Source organism: Acomys russatus, chromosome 23, assembly GCF_903995435.1.
Source record: "Acomys russatus chromosome 23, mAcoRus1.1, whole genome shotgun sequence".
NCBI classification, from domain to species: Eukaryota; Metazoa; Chordata; class Mammalia; order Rodentia; family Muridae; genus Acomys; species Acomys russatus.
In genome coordinates, this window is record NC_067159.1 from 12,394,516 (window position 1) to 12,420,721 (window position 26,206).

Here is a 26,206-nt window from a genome sequence, read left to right on the forward strand (position 1 = left end):
AGAGCAGATGAGCATTACCGTGTTTGATAAATAGCCTAGGAACTGTTGTTGCATGAAGCCTCAGTGACAGGACACTGCCAGCTCAAACCCCATTTAACACATGTCACTGCAGAGGATAGACGTGACCTTAATTAGACATTCCTGCTGAATCACTGCAGGTTTTTCTAACAGTTCACCTTTTCCTTTGCTAGCTGTTCAGATACCAATCCCCGGGCCCTGTTTGTGGTATCCTCTTGCTGCAGCATGGAAAACATCGACAATTCACCTCTCTCTGTCTCAGTCTCTTTCTCTGTCTCTGTGCCTCTCTCTGTCTCTGTCTGTGTCTGTGTCTCTGTCTGTCTCTGTCTCTCTTTCTGTCTTTCTGTGTCTCTGTCTCTATCTCTGTCTGTCTGTCTTCTTCTTCTTCTCCTTCTCCTTCTTCTTCTTCTTTTCTCTCTCTCTCTCTCTCTCTCTCTCTCTCTCTCTCATACACACACACACACACACACACACACACACACACACACACACACACACACACACACACACGACTTTAAGGAAAGGTTCAGATGCTGAGGGTGGAGATGCCTTACCTTCCTTGGAGACTGACTTATGAAAGCCAGAAGAAAGGTAAGAGTTTTTCCAGTGCCTGCTCAGCCCACCTTGCCAATGGAAGCCTTTCAGAGGAAACCCTCTCAGCTTCAGCTGGCCAGCTCTTCGCTGAGATCCAGATCCTCACACAATAGCAGCGACTGCTTCTCCCCAGAAACCCTGACTTCCAAGCCATTTTTCTGTGGGATTTGCACTTAGGGGTGGTTTTCCTCTGCAACTTGACCATGGGTATATTCCTTTGCCCTTCTTAGCACACGCCCTCCATAACCTAAAAGTCTATAGCATCCACAGCTGTGGCTAGTCTGGATACAAAAAGAACCACCCGATCCCACACAGTGACACAGCAAGTGTTCCTCCCAGGACTCCTCAATTGTTTTAGAATATTGACTCCTTTAACTGAGCATGGGGAAACACACACAGTTTCCCCTCCATATCTTTGTCCTTTGCGTTCATGAATTCTACCTGTAACAGATTGAAAAAGCATTCAGGAGAAAAATACTGCATCTCAACTGAGCACGCACAGACTTTTTTCCCTCGCTGTTACTCTCCCAAAATACAATAAAAGCCCCACCATATAGAATCTACACTGCACTGGGTGTAACAGAATCTAGAAACTATGAGTTTCTCTATGTAGCCCTGGCTGTCCTGGACTCACTTTGTAGAGCATGCTGGCCTAGAATTCACAGAGATCCACCGGCCTCTGCCTCCCAAGTGCTAGGATTACAGGCATTTGCCACTGTGCCTCGCTTCCTTATTGTGTCTTTTCTGTGGTTTTGAAATTAAATAAAATCATCATGGAATATTAGCAAATGACCCTGAACAAGTACCTCAAGGCTGCTGTTTGTTATTTAAATGCCCTTTTCATGTAATGCCTTTTTGTTTGTGTAGAAGTAAGAGTTTGTGGTATAGTTATGCTGTTTAAAATAATTTATATGCACCAGCTGTATTTCTGTCTTGTGATCTATTACTGGTAGTGTGTGTGTGTGTATGTGTGTGTGTGTGTGTGTGTGCATAATCCTAACAGAAACATCATCAGTCAAGTCATCCCCACTCAGCTGTAGCAGCCTTCTTTGTAATAAATGTATTTACATTCTTTCTAGAAAAATCTTAGCTTATATCTTGGGCAGATATAGAGACCTTGTTGGCTAATACTCCCTGTGTCATTGTCCTCTTCTAGGAGGATGTTCTTACATCTTTCAGATACCATACAGTGTGTGTAAAGCCTGGTAATATAAGTGCTTTTGCTCAGCATGGTGACACATGCCTGTCAACCCTAGCAAGGAGAGACACTGTCTGGAGGGCTCTGGGTTTGAAGTCATCCTGGGCTACATACTATGAGAACAGATCTCAAATGAAACAAGAAGAGAAGGAAGAGGGAGAAAGAGCAAGGAGGAGGAAGCAATTGAAAGTGGAGAAATGGCTTAGTGTCATCAATGAAACATTTCTCTGTTAATGATGCAACCCTGGGGAATAAAGCTCTCACTTCCTTCAGCCCGCTACTCTGTTCATTGGGAGTGATGTTAGCATCTGCCCCATCAAACTGCTGCATACGCATACGGCTTAAGGAGAGAAGAGGTTATAGAGTCTTAGCACTGTGCCCAGCCATTTGTAGATTCTTTCTGAGGATGGCTGTTTACTGTCATCACGTTCTTCTTCAGAATCCTTAGTTAAGGCAGTTGTGAAAGGCAGGCTGAGACCTGTATGGCAGGGCCACATTAGTCCCAGACAACCAAGGTTACTGGTCATGTGTTAAGTCTTGCTCATTCTGACGTTGAGGGTCTAGTCCTGTTAGCACCGAGGCAACGCTCCCAGCTGTCTGCTTCCCTGTACTGCACATATACGGTGGTTTGGTAACTCATTTTGCAGATCCTAGAGCAAGCCTCTTTAGGCTTGAATGCAGTTTCTGCTCTTCACCTGCTCAGTGGCTTTCCCCAAGTCACTTAAGACCCTATCTCTTAACATGTCTTCTTCACTCAAAAGGGTAAGTCCTGCTTTGGGGAGTTTCCATTTTGGATGCATTGGAAAGATGAGGCTCTTGGGGTTTGGCAGATGATCAGCACTTTATAAGCGTTAGCTAGTATATCTAATGAGGAATAGTTTGTTATTCTATAATAATTATGTAAGTGTGTATGGCACACAGACTATAGGATATTTTAAAGGTTGTGATAGGTGTGTATTTAAAGAGTTGAAAAATATGCTGGTTAGTTAGTGAAGCATTTTCGAGGAAGGAGAGAGCCAGGCCCAGCACATGTCTCAGAAGGCAAGGGTACTTTGTTAGTCTGTATAGACCAATGCCTCTCAACTTTCCTAATGCTGTGGCTCTTTAATACAGTTCCTTATGTTGTGGTGATCCCAACCATAAAATTATGTTGCTATTTCATAACTGTAATTTTGCTACTGCTGAGTCATAATGTAAATATCTGATATACTGGATATCTGATACATGCCCCCCACAAAAAAAGGGGTCGTGTCCCACAGGTTGAGAACCACTGGAATAGAAAGACATATTCCAGGAGGCAGTAGGAATTTCAGTTCTTACATTCAAGAGTCCATGAAATAAAGCCACATTTTGTTTGCATAAATCAGCTTAACTTCTGTTTCGACTCTCTGCCCCTTTCTTGTTAAGATTATCATCTCAAGGGTGGCAAAGTGTGGTCTTTGCTTAGGAGCATCCCGAGGCTGAAGTCCCAGGCTTGCCAGGTACCTAGGAACACACAGAGGCCACAGAGCAGGCAGTAACCCCTGATCTGAGTGAGACCCATACACTTTTATCTCCCCTTTCCACTGGGCTCCTCTCTGACCCCTCAGTCTGGTCTGTTAAGATTGCCTCTTCTCCCTCTCCCCTGAAACATCAGGAGCAGCTTTTGTAGCTCAGTAATTATAGAGGGAAAAGTGAATGGTGGCTTCTGCAAGCCTTTGCTCTCTTCCCCGCGGTGCTCCCTAAGGCAAAGAAACAGAGCTCTCAGCCACCTGCTTCTAAGGAGACCAGGGAGGGCCCTGGAGAACATGCATCAGGGAGTACTTGATAAAATGGCCTTGCCACCAAAGATAAGTCTCTGCTGACTGTGGAAACTAGTACCATAGATCTCAGCTGAGCATAGTAGTGGCTGCTTCACAGTGGAAGACGCCCCCCTGCCCCCGACCTTTCGAAAAGGTAGGCACAGCGGTGGTATTTTCCAAGGCATTTGAGAAATAAGACTTTAACTCTTGATTTTTTTCCCTCCCCTCGAGAGTAAGCACTTTAGCAGATGTGACTGTCACTAGTCAGTTGTGTGAACTGGTAGGTTGTTGGACATTCTGGGGGTTCATCGTATGCTTGGAAATCGATGGGGGTCGAAAGTGCTGATTTTTAATCCCAGTAATTGCCCTAGGGAGGTCTACACATTCTTTCTGTATTCACAGGAAATATAAGGCAGAGGGGAAGATGGAAAAGGAAAGTATGAGGAGGAAATATGGAAAAGCCTGTTTTCCTTAGTAGTAGGGAGATACTACTTCTGAATGTGGTGACCCTGGGAGGCTCTTCAGCAGCATTTTCTTTCTTTGTGCTGCTGGTAGAATATATTTCCCTTTCTTTACTTCTTCCTCGCCTCATCAGTTTGACATGTAGGTACCATCCATACTTTTTGTTTGTTACTTTCCATGGAGTAAGTGTGGTTCAGAGACAGCACTATTGGGGGCAGTGTGTTCTTTTTGGGGAGTAGGTATGATAGGTATGCAGTGAAACTTAGCATGGCGATCCATGCCTTTCCTTCAGATCATGCATTGGTCAGGATTGGGGGTATCAGTGTTGATCTATGAGACATTGGTTTCTCAGCAGATACGGTCACATTGAAGGCAGAGTTCTTGGTTCTAGTTTGGCTCCCACTCTTAATCCCGTTGTATGACTATCAGAGAACCAATCCATAGAAAGTGCATTTGGGGCCTGTGGTTAATGAGATATACAAATTATCTCTGCTGCAGGATGGAATGTATCTTTTTTAAAACATATTTTTATTAATTTATTCATATTACATCTCAATTGCTATCCCATCCCTTGTATCCTCCCATTCTTCCCTCCCTCCCAATTTCCCCTTATTCCCCTCCCCTATGACTGTGACTGAGGGGGACCTCTTCCCCCTGTATATGTTCATAGGGTATCAAGTCTCTTCTTGGTAGCCTGCTATCCTTCCTCTGAGTGCCGCCAGGCCTCTGTAAGGCAGGAGACACTGTCAACAGAATATGGAGTGTATCTTTTAAGACAAATACTTGCTGTTTATCTTCTGAACAAGGTGTTCAGCATTGGTTGCCAGGGAAGTGGGTATAATAAGAGTAGTCTGCCCATTAGTAGGGACAAATATTTTATCTGTGACATTGTGGAGACTTGTGGCCAAGGTCATAAGAACAGTCAAATGAACTTTAGTAAAGTTAGTTTTCTTGTTTTAAATTCTCCGTAGAGCACGCATCTCTTATTTCCAAGTCTGGCATGGACCACTTCCAACCTTTGTTTTCCTCCAACCCTCCCCTCCTCCTACACTACTAGTATTTATAAACTATTATTCAATATATTGGCTATTATAATAACCTCAGCTCATCCAAACCTTAGTTTCTTTATTGCCTCCTCCAGGCCATTGGAAGAAGAATTGCTGAAGTAGGGAGGGTACCTCTATCCTGTTTACACTCATAAAGTGGTACTCAAAAGCCAAGCATCTCCTGATTGGAAATGCATAAGCCTCTGAGAATCTAACGTTTACCTGTCTTATTCTTGTTCATTTGCTCATCTCAAATTTTGCAGTAATAGACTTCTGATGAGTTTTCAAGAATACTGAAGTCTTTGTCGTCACTTTGTCTTATCTCATGCTTTTTTTTTTTTTTTTTTTTTTTTTTGGCTAAAATGAGCTTACTAGACGTCTGGATCTAGCTTACTCCTATTTATATATTACTTAGCCATCTAAGCTAACCTATAGAATTCCCATATTCCCTCTTTCAGGGAGGCCTCCCACATCTGGGAGGCCATGTAGATTCCTTTGCCAGGTCTGCGTTGTCACCATATGGTGTTTGTTTGTTTGTTTTGAGATTGGTTTCTCTGTGTGTAGCCCTGGCTGTCTTGGAATTCCCTCTGTAGATCACATTGGCTTCAAACTCACAGAGATCCTAAATGCTGGGATTAAAGGCACTCACCCCTACCCCCACAGCTGACTATATATATATATATATATATATATAATTTTTTAAGTGGTCTGGTGCATGATACTTTCTACAAACTTTCATAATCTATTATCTGGAGCTCTGTGCTTCCATATGTAGACCTTAGCATCAGGGGTACAGTATGTGATCAGTCAATATGCATTTAATGCAACTGTGCCATTGACTTTATAAAGTGTAACCCTGGGGTGTATTCTGAAAAATCAGTTAACCTTCTTGTAAAGCTGATACATATTTCTTGTCCACACCTGGAAAGCTATGAAAATGGCTTGACAATAAGGCCAACAGTTGTATTCTATTGGTGGCTAGCTTTGAGAATTAGTGTATATACATATGATGGAAGTCATTGTATTTTTGTATGAGGAGTATCGACCAGCACTGTTAATATTTTTCAGAGTGTAAGACAGATGAATAAAAGATTTTAAGAACAGCAATATAGAGCATGGCATGTTTAAAATTGTTACTTTGGTAAGTTTTACAGGAGTCTTTAACTGAACATCAGTGTTCTCTGTCATCCGCTGAGAGCTGAATTGAAATAATAGGGGTCTCATTGAGGGTCTCTTTTGTAGACTCCACAATAACTGCAGCAGAGCATCACTGTCGCTCTACTCACTGGCATTGTAAGAATTTGCTAGCATAGAAAGGCAAAGGAATCATAATTTTCAGCAAAGATAAAATACTAGCAAACTCTTCATTTTTCAAATTAGCATTCTTTTGAAGCTCTGACTACCTTGTTGGCCATTATTTAAATCTCATTGTGTGGAAATCTGCCCTGTATTTTTTTCTAGCTTTAATATCCTGAGGGTGAGGAGAATTTTATGAAGCCATTTGTTTACTATGTTTATTTTCAGCACACACCTTCCTCAAATTTCTTTTTTTTTCTTTGTCAAATACTTTTATAAAACATTTATTTAATTTACATGTAGAAATATTTCTGCATGTATGTGCATTATGAGCATAGTAGGTGCCAGAAGATACCAGAAGAGGTGTCGGTTGTGAGCTGTTATGAGTGCTGGGAAACAAGCTTGAGTCCTCTTCAAGAACAGTGAGTACTCTTCAACACTGTGCATCTCCATCTCTGTGGGATGCTTTTATAGTTTTCCTACAGAGCTAAACATATGATTTCTTTTTTTTTAATTTTTAATTTTTTTTAAATTAATTTATTCTTGTTACATCTCAATGGTTATCCTATCCCTTGTATCCTCCCATTCTCCCCCCCCCCCCCATTTTCCCATTATTCCCCTCCCCCATGACTGTTCCTGAATTTCAAAGCTCAGAGACTCTTTAAGGTATGGAGGTTACAGTATGCTCAGAGGTCACCTTCAGAGGTTTGCAGAGATGTTGTCAAATCCTTTCGGTAGAACACGCTGTCTTTATTTTGTTGAGTCGCTTTTGAGGGACAACCAAAGTATTTGGTATGGGTTGATATAGTGCTTGCCTTTCCCACGCCATTATAATTTTTAAAAATAAACTGAACTTATACCAGCCCTTTTAATGATGAAAAAGTTCATGCATCCAAATTTCTTTTGCTGGCTATTAAGATGCCTTCTCTATGGGATCACTTACTGCTGTTGCAGAAGACCCAAGTTTGGATCCCAGAACCCATTCACAGAAGCTCACAGCTACCTATCATTCCAGATCTGTGGGAATCAACTGGCTTCCATAAGAACCTGTGCTCACATGCACATAAAACACACACATACATATACACACACACACTCTCTCTCTCTTACACATGCACACACTCACATACACACACACACACACACACACACACACACACACACACACACACTCTCTGTCTCACACACATACTTACACTAACAAAAATGAGTCTTAGACAAAAAAAATACATTTCATTTGTATATCTCCAAAGAGGAAGTGTTCCTACTTTTTCCTATATTTAAAAATGAGGAACGTTGGATTGTTTTTATATAAGGCAAGTTAAAGTATATAAATGTAGGTAATGGAGAAAGGAGGTAGAAAAAAAGCAGTAGCAACAAAATGTCCAAATTATATTGTGAAGAGGAAGGATATCCTGAAAGTTCAAGGTGTGGGGCAGGCTATGTCAGCCATGTCCTGCAGCAGATAGGGACGGAGGAGTGCTGGGGGAACCTGGAGCTGTTTGTCGCGGGCCTGGAGCACAGCATTTCAACCTTTTGTAAATGGATAAGGGGCGAAGTAATTGTCTTAACTACTTCCTGCTGAATTTAAAAGGCTGAAATGTTGGCCAGGATCTGGAAGATCAGGCTGGTGCTTTTGCTGTCCAGGGTCTGAGAAAGGGCAATGCAGGTCCAGCTAGGAGGAACAATTCAGGTCCAGCTGGGACAATTTCTGAGGTTGGGTGGGAGTACTCGTGGGTAGCTGCTTTGACGATATCCCAGATGTAGGCAGTCTGGCAGGATACTGGAACATATATGTGGGCAGAAGACAAAGTTAGTAGGTCATGGAGAAAATTTCCTTTTCGGTATACATTTGAAACTCTTGGGAGAGCGAAGAGAAAAGGCTTGAGACAATGTTAACAATGTGTGAAAATTTTGGGAGAGTAAAGAAAAAGTCTGGATATGGGAGCTTCGTTCCATTTACCCGATTGTTGGAAATAATTAAAACAGTTTAGTTTTGGAAATGTCTAAGTCTGGTTGCAGAGTCATGTAAGCTTTAAGGTGGGTGTTCCCAAAGACGTGTCAGGAAGAACAGATGACTGGACGTTTCCCATGGGGAGGCGAGGTCAGTAAGCCGTCAGGGCGTCCTCCAAAATGGATAGTGACCCAAAGGACTGGTGCAAACCAATTAGTATCTCATCAGCACTAACTAGCGACCAAAAGCCTAGCTTAACAGGTGAGCTAGCCACAGTCTAACTCAACAGACGAGTTAGCGACAGGGATGTAGCTCATCACAGGTAGGCAGACTAAAGCAGAATCCTAACACTTTGTACGCCAGGCTGGCCTCCAACTCACAGTGATCCCCCCCTGCATCTGCCTCCCTGAGTGCTTGGATTACAGGCATGCACCACAGTGCCCTGGTGTTTTCAAGTGCTTTTAAGTGCTTAAGTAGGAATAGAATAGACTTAGACTCTTGTAGTTGTAGTTCCTTCCCCATTACTCATAAGTCCCTTTTCACCCATTAGGCAGGCAGAAGGTGCATCTGTTAGCATTATTCTGCAAAGCACGGTGAAAGGTAGAGCTTCTGCTGGCTTAGTGCATGCCTCTGCTAAGACATTCTTATGTAACCAGCTCTTCTAGTCAGACTGCGGACTTCAGAAGCTTGGAAGCCCACGTCCTTGAATAAAATCCCTTTACCTTTTAGTGCTGTTAATCAAATAGGAAAGATAACCACCAGTGCCCCAAAAGTAGTCATCTTTGAGAAGCAGCAGCCTATTGGGTCTGAAAACAATCCTGTAATGTGTGGGGCAGCCCCAGTAGTGCTGTGTCTTCATGGTAGGAAAATACATTTCCCCCCTATAAGATCATTTGGAAAAATGTTAAAATTGAGTCATATAAGAATTGAGAAAGTATTCTTTTATGCAGTTTTTCTAACCCCATTCCCCTGTTTTAGATTTAACTCTGGGCTTCTTAAAAAACAGTTGCCACATTTCTGATATAATTTTATTGTTTTGGAGAAAGGGGATTGGATGCATATTTGTGTTCATGGCACGAGGGGGTACAAATTTGTTGACAGGCTCATTTTGCAGAGTGGCTTCAATGCTGAAAAGCACATAGCAAACTCATTATTTTAAGATGGCAGAATCTCAAATGCAAGTGCTCTACATATAAAATTTCAGAATCATACTATATAAGCAATTATTAATGTTAGAAATTATAATTTCGTTTGCTTACAGAGCTGTTTAATTTTTTGCTTGCAGGCAGGTAGTGATTTGAATATCTAAATAATAATATTAATTCAGGAGGGAAAATAACTTCTCTCAATCAATCTGACATGCCAACTTTATTATTTGCTGATATTTATTTTAATTTAACAGATACATTAAAATAAAGGCTATACATATAAGTGAAAAAACATGTGTTACGTGCATTATATAATGCGTGTTATTTTAAATGTATTTTTCTCCCTAAATAGTTTCTTATCTGCTTTGGAATGATCAATGCATATTTGTTGTCACCTTATCCTGCTTAATGCTAGATTATTATATGTATGGAATGAAAATATGGGTGTATTGATCTTTGTTCTGAAATTTTATAGCCTAAGCCATCCCTCACTTGTAATACAGAATTGACAGTATGCTGTTTTGGGAGCCCCCCACCAAAATTAGGATTATAGTACCCAAGTAGAGGGCCCTTTCCTGATGGAAGTGAAGGGGAGCTAGATGAGGGTGTATACAGTGTGCCTTTCACAAGCCCCATACTTGACCTCTTCCCCTTGGTGGGGAGGCCTGGTGGCACTCAGACAACGAATAAGAAGGCTACCAAGATGAGACTTGGTAGCCTATGACCATATAGTATCGGAGGAGGTCCCCCTAGACCTAGGAGAGGGGAATAGGGTGGAAGCGGGAGGGAGGGAGGAACGAGAGGATACAAGTGATGGGCTAACAATTTAGTTGTAATCTGAATAAATTAATTAAATTATATAAAAAACCCCAAGAATCTTCTTGAAAGGCAGCCTTGCACAGTTAGTTGTCTGGTAGCCCAGCCATGGGATCCCTCACACAGGGAAGTTGTTATTTTTAGTAGATGCACTTGTGTCTCTCATCTGACTCACGTTCAGGGTGCACTCTCTCACCATCGCTCTAGCACTGGGAGTCTGACCATGCAGTCTCCATAATGTCACAGGGAAAACGAGCCTCGGGCCAGCCTTTAGCTTTTCAGATTGGAAGCCCAAATTTATTACACTACTAAAAGCGAAAAGACATTGAAGGATTTATTACTTGAAGATCCTGGGCATGGAGGATGGAAGGCATCATGAGTCAGAGATGAAATCCTCCAAGCCTGGAGCAGTATGACTCCACATCTGGATGCAGGCAGATGCAGAACAGTGGTTTATATATTATGTAGTAGGTGTGGACATAAGCAAGAAATGGATGGTCCTTTATAAAGGAGAAAGTAAGGAAACTCAGTGGGTAAATCTTTATCTCTGGCCATTACATGAGCTGTTTGTATGTAGCATACTCCTGGACACTGATGCAAAGACATCGGAGTTCTACTTCTGATATGAGAAAGTTAAACTTGAAATCAGAACGATGCCAATGCAACATAGAATTGCATACACACACACACACACACACACACACACACACACACACACACGCACGCACACATGCGCATGTGCCTCGCATCTTATACCCTGCTTATATTTATATAAGCAAATTAACCAAGAAATATACTTAAATTTATTAAAATTGTTTTAAATAATTTATTGTTCCATGATAAACAGTGATTCAGCCTTTCATTTATTCAGCAGACATTTATTGAGAGACTATTGGGTACCAAACACCATACTCAGATAAAGAGCTGAATAATTTATGTTGTTTGACCTTGGGAAGCTTATAGTCGAGTGGATATGGAACAGAATTAATGCATAATTTATGTTTCATCTGCTCGCTCTCATGATGTGACTCCTGAAGGCTGTGAGAATCCAGTGGGACAAAGGTATAGTCCTTCCTGGGAATGGGAGGGACATGCCCCAGTGACGGTACATCTGAGGGACTGAGATGATCATAGAGCCATGCGCAGGGTCCTGTGCCATGGGAATACACACTCTGTTTGATCATAGAGCCATGAGCAGGGTCCTGTGCCATGGGAATACACGATCTGCTTGATCATAGAGCCATGAGCAGGGTCCTGTGCCATGGGAATACATGATCTGCTTGATCATAGAGCCATGAGCAGGGTCCTGTGCCATGGGAATACACACTCTGTTTGATCATAGAGCCATGAGCAGGGTCCTGTGCCATGAAAATGCATGATCTGCTTGATCACAGAGCCATGAGCAGGGTTCTGTGCCACGGAAATACATGATCTGCTTGATCATAAATCTATAAGCAGGGTCCTGTGCCATGGGAATGCATGATCTGCTTGGTACCATCTTTTTGACTTAATTATTTTGGCAACACGGATTTCACTGGAGGATCTTATTCAACACCAGTAAAGATAATATTTTAAATTAAACAACCTTTAGCTGGAATGTGTCTTAGCAGTAGAGATAAGCATGGGTCTTGGCTCAGTTCCTAGCTTCCAAAGCTCCCCAGAATTTCCAAAAGAAAAGTTAACTATACAAAGTTATAATTACATCAATAAAATGTCTTATAAGTTGCCAACACAATATAACCACTAGGACACGTGTCTTCATAGATGTTTTCTGGGCTTCTGCATACTTTGAAAATAGATTTGGTGTCTCATTGTTAACCCTGTTGTAATTTGCACCTTGCCCACCAATAACCTACTTGACATGATTCCATATATTATAGCAGTCTTTTTATAACACTATTTTCATAAGTTTCAGCTTACTGTTGAACAATTCTATGCATATACTCTAGAGTAATTGCAGCCAAGTCCTTAATGCTGTTAATTTACATTGTTTCTATTTTTAAAAATAATATATTTTATTAATTTATTCATATTACATCTTATTTTTTATGTCATAACTACTGCAAAGGATAAAAAGAATCCTGGTGATATTTTATAAATTCAGTGTTATGTTTTTGAAAATTTAGTAATTTTAATTATTTTAATATTGTTTTAAGGTCATTTTTCTCAGAAAAGTTTCACCCATCAATTAATGGACATCTAGGTTAGTTTTATTTTCTACATATTGTTAAAGCATCAATGAACATGAGTGAACAACTATATTTACTGAAGGATATAGATCTTTTTGGGCATATATCTAGGAATAGCAGACTAGGGTCATATGGGAGATCTACTTCTTACATTGGTAGGGATCTCCACACTGGTTTTCCTAGTGGCCGTACTAGATTAAGTAAGGCTTTCTCTTTCCCTTTATTAATACCAGAATTTGTTTATCATTCGACATTCTGACTTGGGTGAGACAGAATCTCAGAGTATTCACAATTTGCATTTCTCTGATGTTTAATGATGCTTAACACCTTTAAAATTTTTTTCTCCATTCTTTTCAGAATTTTGTTCAGAGCGAAGGGCCACTTTTTAATTGATGGTTTGTTTTCTTGATGTTTAGTTTGTTTGTGTTGTGTGTTTCCAATATTAATCCTCTTTGGAACATAGCTTGCAAAGGTTTTCTCCCGTTTGGTGGACTGCCTCTTCACTTACCTCTTTTCTTTCCTATACAGGAGTATTTTAGTTTCCTGAGATCCCATTATACAGGGGCCTTTACATGTGTGTGTGTGCCTGTGCATGAGTGCGTGTGTGTATGTGTGTGCATGTGTGTGTTCGCACGTGCATGTGCATGCGTGTGTGTGTGTGTTGGAGTGTTGTGACTAGGACTGTGTTCCTGTTTTCTGTTCCTTTTCTTTTTTTAGATTGATTATGTATACAGTGCTGTGCCTGCATGTACACCTGCAGGCCAGAAGAGGGCATCAGATCACATTAAAGATGATTGTGAGCCACCATGTGATTGCTAAGAATTGAACTCAGGACCTTTGGAAGAGCAGACAGTGCTCTTAACATCTGAGCCATCTCTCCCAACCTCCTTCTTTCCTTTTCAGTGTTTGTCACAGGCATATACGAAGGCTACTTTTTGTGTGTGTTAATTTCCTACCCTATCTTCTTGAAAGTGTTTTTCAGATCTAAGAGACTTTGCTGGAGATGTCAGAGTCTCGTGTGTAGAATTTCCTACTTTCAAACAGGAATAATTTGAGTTTTTCTTTTCCTATATGTATTTTTTTTTATTTTTGTCTCTTGTATTATTGTGCCAACTAAGACCTCAAGCACTATATTGAAAGGAGTGAAAAGAGTGCACATCATTGTTTTATTCCTGATCTTCTTGTGTATGCTTTGCATCATAGTAGATAACCTTTACTGTGTTAAGGCATATTCTCTCTATCCCTAGCTTCTCCACGACTTTTATCATGAAAGGATGTTGAAGTTTGTCAAAGGCCTTTACTCTATCTATTTTGGTGATCATGTGATTTATGTCTTTGTGATGAACTGTATGTATTGATGAATATATGTTGTATCATCTCTGTACAGCTTGGTAATGATGAATAGTCATTTCTTGTGATTTTGAATTTGGTCTGAAAGTAATTTGCTGAGAATTTTTACATCCATATCTTCCTTTATGTTGTTGCTTGCGTAATCTTTTTCTCTTTTAGACTCTAAATTTTGAGCAAGAGCAGGCAAGGATTTGTTACATTATTCATATTCAAGGGACTAATGCAAGCTTATGGTCACTTTTGACAAAAACAAAACATAGGAAGGAATGCATGCTTTAGGAAAGAAATGAACAAAAAGGGCTAAAACCTGAAGAATCAACAAAAATTTTACCTCCCATGGCTCCTTCACTTTACACCTTCACTGGATGACATGCTTCTTGATAGATGATGGAGCAGGCTGTTGGAGAGAGCCACTAGTGTGTGTTTTTTTTTTTTTTTTCTTTCTATAAAGATACAAATGAATGCCTGAGGAATGAGGCACGTGAATGAATTTATTTTCTAGTTAACTTGTTTCAAAGCCAAATCTGAAATTCCTTCCCACTCACTTGGGATAATTAGGTTGAAAATGCCAATTATATAACAGTACTGCAAAAAAGAGACGGCCACGCGTGGCATCGTGGATGGGGCGTTCACTCCAGGCTCTGCTACTTGTGGGGAGAATAGCCACATGGCAGAAGTACACAGAGAAAGGAATCTCCTTTTCTGAGCATCTCACTGCTCCACGTGTTAGAACCCGTAACTGGACTAAGAAAGCATGCTGGAGAAGACAGGGGGTGAACTAAACAGGAATCATTATCTGTGGGAATAGCTTTTATATACCAGGTACTTTTAATTTTAGTCATTGAGGGATTTTCCACCATGCACAATCGCATTTAGAGAGTTCTCTGTGGAGACATGGATAAGAACCGAAGATGTGCCGGCCGGTGGTGGCACACGCCTTTAATCCCAGCACTTGGGAGGAAAGGCAGGCGGATCGCTGTGAGTTCGAGGCCAGCCTGCTCTACAAAGTGAGTTCAGGACAGCCAAGGGTACACAGAGAAACCCTTTCTCGAAAAACAAAAAACAAAACAAAACAAACAAATAAACAAAAAGAACCGATGATGTTTATCTTTTTAAAGCAGTGATATTCTAGGGCACAAGGCAGGTACCAATTAAAATTGTGAAGACAGACAAGAAGAGTCAAGTTTAACTCTTGTATTCTCCTTGTTCTCTTTGGAGGCTTCTTTACCTAATCAGTAGAGTTTTCTAGAAAATATATACATGAAAGGAAACCTCAATATAACAGAGACTAGGTAATTGTGGCCTCACATAGCAATTGATGCACAGAGCACCCTAGGGTTTCCTAAAAGCCTAATTTCTCATGCATTACTGTAGCTTTCAAGAATATTATGCCACATGTATAGTTATTATGTAAAAATGCAGTGTTTTCTCATGAAAAAATATGCACACTCTCAATGTTCCTTAGTACTGAAAGGATGAAACTGATGTTTTTCTTTTAGTTTGTGACATAAAGTGCTGAAATCTATAGGGTTCTTAGACATGTAAATGATCTTTTTAAGCAGTATTTACTTCTTTACAAAAGTCAATTTTTTGATGCATTTATCTAATACTCATCCTTAATTCCACTGTGTAACTTAGAAACAACTAACCTTTTGTTCTCTTGGCATTTTTTTATAGTTTTGTACCATGGTACACTTATGAAGTCCTTTGTTTGAAAAGGAGTGGGCTTTCTTCCATTAAAAGTAGATAATGAAGAATTATGCCTAGTAAAGGAACTGAGATAAAATGACATATAGAAATTCTCATTTTCTCATGTAAGTTCCAAATGCTCTAGTCAAAACTAAGACCCGTGCTGCAGCTTTCTGGTTATATTCCTCCCGTGGGCTAGCCTAACAGCATCCTAACAGCAATCTCTCTTGGAAAATTCTACTGATAAAGTGTTTGAAGGTTTAAGTGCCTGGATGAACATTTTTAACCACACCTGTGAAGCAAGTATCACTGAATAACAAATATGGAAGTGCTATTTTAATTTTCAGCTGTTTCATGTTTTTGATTAATGAAGTTTAAGTTTACGAATCACAGAAACTTGTCACAGTTTGCAAGACTCTTGAGCCCTGTTTTATCTCTTGTAGCTGTGTGCAGGTTTGGTTGACCTTTGCATCTGTGTCAGGCGAGATCAGAAACACCATGCTCCAGGTTATATGAAGTAGTATTCGGTCTATGAGAAAATAAACCCTGAGGCAGTTCCACAGACTCAATGTCAGGAAGCATGAAGTCGTCATGGGTAACAGTTCTTTCTGAGTCCCCCTCCTCCATAGTACTCTTTACCCCATGTAGCCAAAAATGGAAAAGCAAAGAGAATGTGGGTTATGAAATGTGAAATTTTGCTTAAAAACATACAGAGAATCTTATTTGTGGGCCATGACTTCAAAGACGTGGAATTTGCTCATAAATGTCACTTGGATACTGTGTTGACCTAACCTTTGTTAGATCGCTTTGTTTCATAAGATGAAATCTTACTTTAATTACTGAGGCAAAGGAGTTATTGTCTTGCTTGGATAGTGCGATGTAGGCTCTGCTGAGGTTGGAGGTGAGGGAGGAGTAGCCTTTAGTCATTTTCTTCTCTCTGGGGACCTTTTCTGGGAAGCTTATTATAGGACAGTCACAGGTGACCAAAGGTATGAGAAAGAAGGGGCTTTATCACCAGCACGGGGACTTAGGGACATTGTTTCATAGGAACTCACGCTCATTAACAGTTGAGCATTTTCCGCTGTCATCATTGCCTCTTATACACCAAACATAGATAAAAATAAAGTGGTGGCAATTTAAATAAAGTTAGTTGCAGCAACAATATTTTAGCACATAGCAAATCGTGCTTGTTAATTTTATTCATTGAAAATACTATTTATACTATGTGTTTCCTGTAGCATTCATGGTAAATAAACTTTGCATATCTCCCCTTTAAAAGCAATTTAGAAGCCTTTGAAGTATAGTACTTTATCAAAGAGTCTTTAATAAAATTTAAAAATGCATTTTAAGCTTACTAAAAATGGCACTGTAATTCATATGTACTCTATGCATTAGGAATATTTAATATAACATTCTGCCTTATTAGATCCTAATTAAAAAGGTCCTATTTTCATAGTCTTTCCTTTTTTCTTAACCACGTAGTAGGTCTAGCCAGGAAGCCTTGATGCCTCCCAGAGTTGTTCCATTGGATTCACATAGCTCATTCCCTCATTCCACCTTCAGTCCTTTGATCCTTGCCAATGCTCTGCTCATTAGTCGTGCCTGTGTGAGCCTTGCCCAATCAGGTCAGTTTCTGTGGCCCGATAGTCAGCCATTCTTATGACCCTCTGAGTCAACCCTCTCCACTAACGCCATGGAACTGTGGAGTTGTGACGGAGAGGGTCATTCACTCAGATATCTGCGGCTTCTTCAATGTGATTCCAGTTTAAAAATACTTCCTTATGTCCGACAACTGCCTGCTTACACGTGAGTTTTATATGAGAGTCTCTCACCCTCAATATCAGTGATCTTGGTGTCAACCCCTCTGCTCAGGGCCTCCCAGGTCACCAAGCTGTCTTCGGATAGCGTTGTCATGAAGTGAGAGAGGACATGCTCATTCTTCTCTGTCCTCTGCTAATTACAAAATTCTGTGTGCAAAGGTCTTAACTCAATGTCACATGCCTACTATCTAGCATATTTCATGAATAAATGAAGCATCCAGTGACGAGCCAAGCACTGAAACAAACCTGAAGATGGATGTGTTTTAAATATGCATAGACTCCAAAACATTGTGTATGGGGAAAAGTACTTACAACTTTTCAAACTGCTTTCAGACTTATTGTTCTCAGTCTTGTGCAAAGCCATCAATTTTGTATTGTTGAAATTTGACAGAAACAGAGATGTATATTCTATAAGGATGTGTCTACTCAGGAGATAGAAAAGGGAAACAGAAGCAATTTAGAAGTCAGTAAAGGACCTGCTCTCTCTGGTATAGGTAATGGAATCACTAGACCATATAAGTGGCTTATGGGCTCATCTTTTGGATGCAGTGTCTCCTGACATTTCTTAGAATTTGAGAACTAATACAGTCCCTTAAGTCCTCATGTGAGAACCCTGGCTTTCTGTTTTTAATTCTGCCTTTACATAACCTCTTGGTCGTTTAATTAACAATGATAATAAAAGAGCAGCAGTGAGTGCCACAATTTATATTTTTAGTGTTTGAATTCCAGTCCTTCTAAGAACGATTGTTGTCAGTCTTAATCCCCGGAGGTGATAGGAAAAGGAGGTAATAAAATGTATGTTATAAAATTCACATTAGACCCCTGCAAGGAAGTGTTTTCTTCCTAAAGTCACCATTCATTGTTATTATATATTTTTGTTAGTGATCCAGCTAGGGGTTAGCACAACAAAATTGAGTGAATCAGAGAAGTTCTTTTTTGTAAGTTCTTAAAAATAAACATAATAAAATGTTTATCACTACTAATTATATTCCACAGCTTCAAAGGGAAAACACAACATTTTCCTGGGAAAACCTAAAAAAAAAAAAAAAACTATGCCTAGCTTTTTCCAAGAGGGGTATAGCTCCCAGAGTAGGTAAGAATGAGCAGTAAATAAATGTTGAATGAACTAAACAGAGTTATTAGTGCTTTCCCATAGACCCAATATCCAAGGAAATATCAGTTCTGAACAATAATTGCCTATTATCTCTCCCACCTTAGCTTGATAAGACCTTTATGTTCTCACATTGCATTTGATACTGACCGGGAGCATATGGACACTCTATAGATAACTGCCTTCTTTGTATTTGAATAACATTCCCTACAAGCCCCTCCCTATATTCATACTGTGGTGGCGGGATGGACAATGAGAGGCTAGCAAAGGGCAGTTTTGTTCATTGCCTTGGGAGATTCGTCTTCAGTGAAAGCAAGAAATGTGCAGTGAAGTCACCAGACTATGTAACAAGCCAGGAAAAGGTCACTGCTAGTCGGGTCATCAATTTCTCATGGTGAACAATGTGAGTGAGAAATCAGTAGTTCAACTATTAGAAGATGGTGTTTTATAGTCGTGTGGTTTTGTAATCTGTGATTGCACGTGAACTTTGTTTCAACAGTCCCTGACGTTTTAATTGAGAGATGGAGCAGAGCTAGGAAAGTTCTAGTGCAGGCTGTCGTCTCTCCACAGGAGCACAGTCCTCTTCAAATGATGTTGGAAGACTAACTGGATATAAAAGTGTCTACCAAAGTTAGAGGACTAGAATCCTTGCTGTTCTGTTTATGAAACCACAAGGGACCAGAGAGCATCTTGTTCTTTTCTTTATGTCAGATTATAAAAATATTGTTGTTAAAAACCTTTATCCACCCTCATCACTAACAGTCATTGATAATGAGGATAATGACATAGCGATGAAGAACATACATTGGTCACCCCAAGTAACTCATAGTTATGGGCACCAATTTACATCTCCTTTAGAGGCTGTCCCTTCCTGCCGAGGCATGCACACACATACGCACAAGTGCACACACACATGTATGTTTAAAATTATATGTCATACATATATTTTGGTCACATTCATCCCCCACTCCTCCTATAGCAAGAGCCCTAGATCCAGATGCACACCCACACCTTCCCACTCATTCCCAATTCTGAGTTCTTTTTGTTAACCTTGCTTTTGCCATCGTAGACAGCGGCATAGATGAATCACAACTTCTTGGCACAATGTTGTAGTGTTTCAACATGTTTTCCTTTGCAGTCCAGAGTTTACACTTTAATTATTGTTACTTTTATGTTTTTATTATGCCCTTAAAAATACATTTTTTCAGATGATTAGAAGGAAGTGTGTGTCTAGCCATAAGAGTAGCTTATTATGATTCATCTGAACCAGCTAAAAAGTGATATAACATTGGTATTTAAGGAAAATTAAGTTGTTTATATAAAATGAGAAGTTAAACATTTAGTGAATTAGGACAACCATTAAATGGTTAAGGAAGAAAAGAATTAGAAAGATTAAAAAAAAATAAGTAATCTTTAATTGGTAGGGAAAGAAAATATTGAGATTCTGAAGAACAAGTAAATGTTAATACCATTCCTAAAATCAATATTCTGTTCAAATTTCAATTTTTCTTTTATTTTTAAAAAACATTATTTCCCCCTTCCTTTCCCCTCTTCCATGCATCCAACGTACCTCTCCTTACTCTCTTTCAAATTCATGGCCTCCTTTTTTTATTAATTGTTATATATACACATACTCCTGAATGCATAAGTAGCACCTGTTCAGTCCGTATAATACTGTTTGTATGAATAATTTCAGGGCTTTTCATTTAGGCTTGGGTAACCAGTTAATGGGCTTTTTTTCTAGGGAACACTATTTCTGTGTCTCTTAGCATTCCATAGTTGCCTGTAGTTCTCTGGGTAGAGGTGTGGTAACATGGTCTTTTCCCTGTCCACTTTACCATGTTCCTTGTCCATGCTCAGCTCTTGCTTAGGAAGTGTTGGTAAGACCTCATGGGTGTAGCTTCTGACATTCCTAGGAGACACAAGTGTATAGAAAACTCCCTCAGACTCTGGTTTTTACAGTCTTTCTGCTGCCTCTTCCTCAGTGTTCCCTGATCTATGTAGTTTGTGTATGTACCACTTTGGTTCTTAGCTTTATAACATGAAAAATATGGTGGCTAGACTAAGTGATGATTCCATTATTTGAAGTCATGTGATAGTGTTCCTTTTGCTCTTTAAAGGCTCTTCTCCTCAGATTTGTACCCCTCGCCTACCTAGCAATAAACATTCACTAGGTATCCATAGCATGTTCTCTCAAGCCTTGGTCTGACATCAAAATTTTAGAAAAAAATCAGGTTTTTTTTTTTCCACTAAAATGTTAAGTTGTGGATGGAAATTCCTACTTCTTTGAAACTTGGTTGGCTATAATGTCTTTTTAATGCACTAAAAATTAAGTTTCAAAAACTGTTATTATATCCTTCACTTTTAATTCACAGATCACTAAGACTTCAGTGGGCAAAACCAGAGTGACTAATCTGTTTATGAAACTGGAAGAAGGCTTCTGTGCCTGATTTTTGTGTATGAGCAGCGACTGTTTCCTTCATTTGACTCATTATGGTTTATAAAAGGACACTTCTCTAGATGATTTTTAAAAAAATCATTGACGGGAAGTGTTCTCTCTGTGAACAATTAGTTTTTTAACGCAAGTTTTTTTTTAATACCAACTTGTCTGCTTATGTCAGAGCAGATGGTTTCCATCCTCAGGATCCTTTTGCTTTTCAAGGAAGACTACAAGTGTAGGGAGGAGCAGAGCTGTCTCGGGAAGAGACCTGGAAGGTGTGGACTGCTGGGAAAGCTTGGCATCCCTCACTAAGCCTAGTGCACAGAACCTGATGTGTAGATTGTTTCAGGAAGGGTCAGATAGTAATGAATTGCTGAAGTAATCAATTACCTGTGTGTGTGTCAATGTATGTGCTCTCCCTTTCCCTCTCCCCCTCCCCCTCCTCCCCTCCCTCCCTCCCCCCCCTCCTGTTTGTGTATGTGTGGAAGATGGGTTGCTGGAGTCCAGAGCAGGATATCAAGCATTTTGCTTTCCCCCTCTGCTCTATTCTCCTGAGACAGGCTCTCTCACTGAACCTGGATCTTATTGTGTTATGCTTCAGTTGTGTATCCAGCAAGCCTTGGTGACCACCCTGTCTACTCCCGTGCTCCTGGGCTGTTGTTGCAGGTTTAAAGCAATGCCCAGTGTTTTTACAGGGGGGCCTGGGACCCCAAATGCAGGCCCTGAGCCATTTCACCAGCACCCTGTATGGTTGATGTAAAGAGATTTTTGTTGGAATGATGCCAGACACCATTTACTTCACTGCAATTGTCTCAAAAGCAAGTTTCCTCACGGCTTCAGACATGTATCCACAAGAAGTAGATTTCAAAGCCTGACTAAAGTTTAGAAGTCCCAGCCAAGAAACTAATAGTAAAAAAGCCAAACACACATCTCAAGATTCTATCCAAGACTTACTAAACAAAACAAAATTGTTTTTCTAAAACTTCTTTGCATAGTAATGTCCTTTAAAATTGCTCCATCCCCCACAAGGGAACCCAGGACCTAGTGTACTGTTGCTTTTGTGTTCAGCCACCTGTGTGTTCCAAAGATGAACCACAGGCTGGCTGAGGACAGGGATCTTGTTCTTGCTCTGTGTTGAACCTGCCGTTCTCACTGCTGTAGAGTACTCAAAATACTGTGAGTGAATGGACATATTGGTTATACCTGTGATCAGTTCCCCAGGACAAACCCAGTACATCCTCTGACATCTTGTAGGACTAATTCTTTTTTTTTTTTTTAACGTGGCTATGTTTATATTTTGAATTAGGCCTTGCCAGTGAAAGGCTAGCACTTTACCGACACTAGGCAGCAACCTCCTGTAAGCTGTTGCCTGGGGAAGCCCATTGCACTTGGGCAGGGTCCTCAGCTTGGTGAATGGATAGTAATCTATATTGTAGCCATCACTCTGCCCTGTTTAGAAGACACAGTGCTGACTAGTATGGTTGTGTTCACTGAGATTTGAGGGTTTCGGTGAAAATTGCCAATGAAATAGTTTTTATCTAGCGAGTTTCCAATAAGATTCTACTGAGAAGTAACATTTTAAAAAAGCACTTTAGAGTTCTTGATGAAATCAGTTTTGAAAAGAAGTTTCAGGTCCTCTGTTAGAAACACTTTATATTTGTTGTTGTTGTTGTTGATGATGATGATGATGATGATGATGATGATGATGTTATTGGTGCAGCCTTAGTGCGTCATATACTTACATGTGTTTTGTTTAACTAGAATTTTATGGCTGTCACAGGGAGTTTGACCATTGTTATAATGATGTCATTTTTTTCCATGGTCTAAATCTCGACATGCATAACAATGGGTTGGGACCTTTCTTTTAGCACAAGACAAAGCACAATCACAAGTGTGAGCAAAACTTAAGGAGAAAATTTTTAGGGTGTTACATATTTGTGATAGGGATTAAAGCAAGCCAAAAGGAACATTTGGCCAGAGCTCTACCTTGGGCTAAGGCGTTTTTGTAATATTCCCTTAGGTATAGATAGTTGACTCTATAAAGCTTTGGGGATTTCCAAGATGGCCCAAATGTATATGTTAAAATTGCGCGTGGCTATTTGGCTGTTTGTGCCGGAGGGTAGTTTTTGGTACTTAGACCTTGATACGGATGCCTGTGCTTGCAGGGACGTTTCCACTTTTAATAGTCCTGGAGCTGAAAGAGAGTAGAAACTCTGAATCCACAAAGAAGTGGCTTTCTTGAGTTTGTTTTTGGTTTCTAATGCAATGAGGTGTGTGATATGGGCTGTTTTTAAAAGAGAAACATTGGCTATTTGTTTCTGGTTATTAGCAATGATGAAAATCCTGGGTTTTTTTTTTTTTTCTCGTATAGTTAATGTTTCATTTATTTGCTCATTTTGTTTTTGTATTTCAGAAGTCCTTGATGTGTAGTCCACAAGGGAAAATTTTTAATTTAATTTATGTGGTTTTTTTTTTTAGACTTTAGGGGTTTTCAGGTTGAATGAATTTTGAAAGGCTAATCTACAAAACAAATTTTCCTTCTTCAGAGTAATTACAGATGGAAGGAGGCAGGTCAATGCAGATAGGTCACACAGGGAGCTAGATCTGTTAGTAAGGTAATCTTTTGTTGATAAACTGGATGCCACAATGACTGAGTTGCCATGGGAATGTGTAGGGCGTGTTCTGTCCTAATCAGTTTTAAAGAGAGTTTGGAACCTGTCCAGCAGGCTCTAAGGAGGAGAGAAGGACCTCCTCTAAGTCAATACCAAATGCCTAATCCTGGTGTGAGCACCTACCTCTAAATGTAAATTGCTTTCTGTTCTGGGTCTCATTTATGGAGTGTGATACCTGCCGTGGTAGTAGCTTGTGCTAGGTATTAAATTGATAGTAGAGTGCTGATGTGAAAATTTAATCCATTACTCTTTTCCTTTTTAGTTTGATTTTAAAGCTCAATGTTTGTTAGCTTTACCACACCTTGTGGTAGTGAGTGTCACCAGAACTTATTTTTTTCTTTTTCTTTTTCTCTTTCTCTCTGTCTTTCTGTTTTTGTTTGTTTGTTTTTTGTTTTTCTTTTTGTTATTGTTGTTGTTGTTAAAGGAAGGAATGTAAAGGGGTCTTTTGGGAAGTAGCCTCTTTTCCCACCAGTGTTGGATGCCTGCTCTGTGTTAGTGTTAGAAGCAAGGGGGCAAAGTGACCATTTTTTATTACATCAATCGGTCCTCATTTCATTCCTTTATCCTTTGATCTCTATAGTTCCATGGCTCTAACAATAGACCGTGGTGAAATGCAAAGTATTAACCAATTAGAAACAAATAGCCGTCGATTATTCTGGGAATGACAAAATATATAAATTCTATTGTGTCCTAAAGGTACAATGTATTCCCATAGAAAAGCATGTCAGTTGAAGAACCCTGAATTTGCCAGTTGGCTTGTGATTACACTGAGGCGAGTTACAACAGCCTTTTGAATGTGACATGGGCTGAGCCTTTTTCTGGCCAACCTAACACATTTTTATTTTAGGAACAGACTAAACAACTTGTCTCTGTTAGTGTGCAATTAGATCAGCTACCCTTTAGAAAGTAATAGCTGCCCTTCACAAGGGAAGAGGACAAACTCAATCCTTATGGGACTTGGTGAGCTGGGGTGGGTGGGTAGGGGGCTCCCCTTTTCTGAGGAATAGGGGAGGAAGGGAGGGAGAGAGAAAGGAGGGGCCATGATCCAGATGTAAAGTAAATAAATAAATAAATAAATTCAAAAAAAAGTAATACAGAAAAGGTAAAATTAGTAAAAAACAGAAGAACATATAACACTATACATGCCAAGTCCTTCATAGCTACTTTGCAACATAGAACATTTTTCTTAGTCAGCCCATGTTCACCTGTGTATTGTGTTTTATTTTAGATGTTATTATTTTCCATGTGCTATGGTAGTCCAATCTATGTAAATAGACCTGAGGCAGCATCACTCTGGACCTATCTTCTCATAGCCCTGTGTGCAGACTGGATATTTTTATATTATAAGCACTAATGTGTACTTAGTGAAATACCATCAAAATTAATGTGTTTCCCTAAATATCTATGGGTTTTAAAAAATAATTTCTTCTTGACAATGACTACCTTGGGCAAGTTGAGGGTAAGAGAACTCTCATTAACATCAGGTGTCACACAGACAGCAACAGTGAAGGGCACAGCTCACCTATGGTCAGACAAGTTATTTCAGCCTTAAAAACTATTCTTCCTTGCCTTTAGCATATTTTTTTTTTTTAAAAAAGAATGGCATAAAATCCAAAGTGCCCAGGGAATCCACCATATCAGATATTTTCCAAGCATTAATAATTCTCAATGAAAGCAGACTAAGTGTTATAAATCTGAGCCCAAACATGGAAGATCCATCACACAGCCCGACCGTGAGTGAGGAGCTCTACATTCTCCTGGCTCCTTTTCACACGCTGAGGTTTTGACATTGGGTTTAGTTAGTAGTAACGGTTTAATAGACTGTAAAATAAGTGCTCTCTGTTCTCTAGGCACTTGGCATGTGGAAAACAAGTCTGATGATGAGCACTTCTCCTTGGGGTGCTGTTTTTCCAGGAAAGACAATGGAGTCTGCTATTGGTGTTAGTGTGCCTCCTTAGACACCTGGCTGGGAAACTTCATGGAAGGTGTAGGGTTAAAGTCACCGTCCCTCCAGGGTTCTATGGCACTGAAGCAAAGGGGAAAAGTGCCTGCTTAGATTATACCTCCACAGCCATACCAACTGAACCGGAGTGAAGGAAGGGCAAGTGAGTTTCAACCCTCTGCCTTCCATGGACTGGCCTGATAAGAACGAATTGAGTAGCACTTTTGCTCTGTTTCATGTAGAGCGGCAGGTTCTTTATCCCCTGCTCTTGCTGGGGAGTAGGTGATGATTGCAAAGGATCTTGGGATCTCTATAAACTCTTTGCTGGAGCATTCCATGTAGCCTTTTGAAAGTATTTGGGGTTATCCAGAAGCAAATGATAGTCACTGGTCCTCCAAATACTGAGTGCAGTGCTTTCATCCAGTTATACCATCGTTGCAATGAACACCCCTCAAGTGTAATAGGCAATACCTCATGCCCATAAATGGGTAAGAGATGACATTGTTTATGAGTGATTTCTTTTCTAGGAGGGAGCAGCTTCATCTATAAATGAAAAAGTGACTGTGAGGTCGTACATTTGTGAGCAATTAGGCCCCTATATAATTGAAGCTGCCTGTTCTCTGAAATGAAATATTGAACAGACATGCTCATTGAAAGAAATGCAAGACAGGGATGGATCT

General features: G+C 40.0%; 1 protein-coding gene across 1 annotated transcript in view; it reads left to right on the top strand.

Moving 5' to 3' along the window:
• Vav3 (vav guanine nucleotide exchange factor 3) overlaps positions 1 to 26,206 on the top strand; it is a 327,028-nt gene that overhangs the window by 239,781 nt on the left and 61,041 nt on the right. The gene's annotated exons all lie outside the window — the stretch shown is intronic.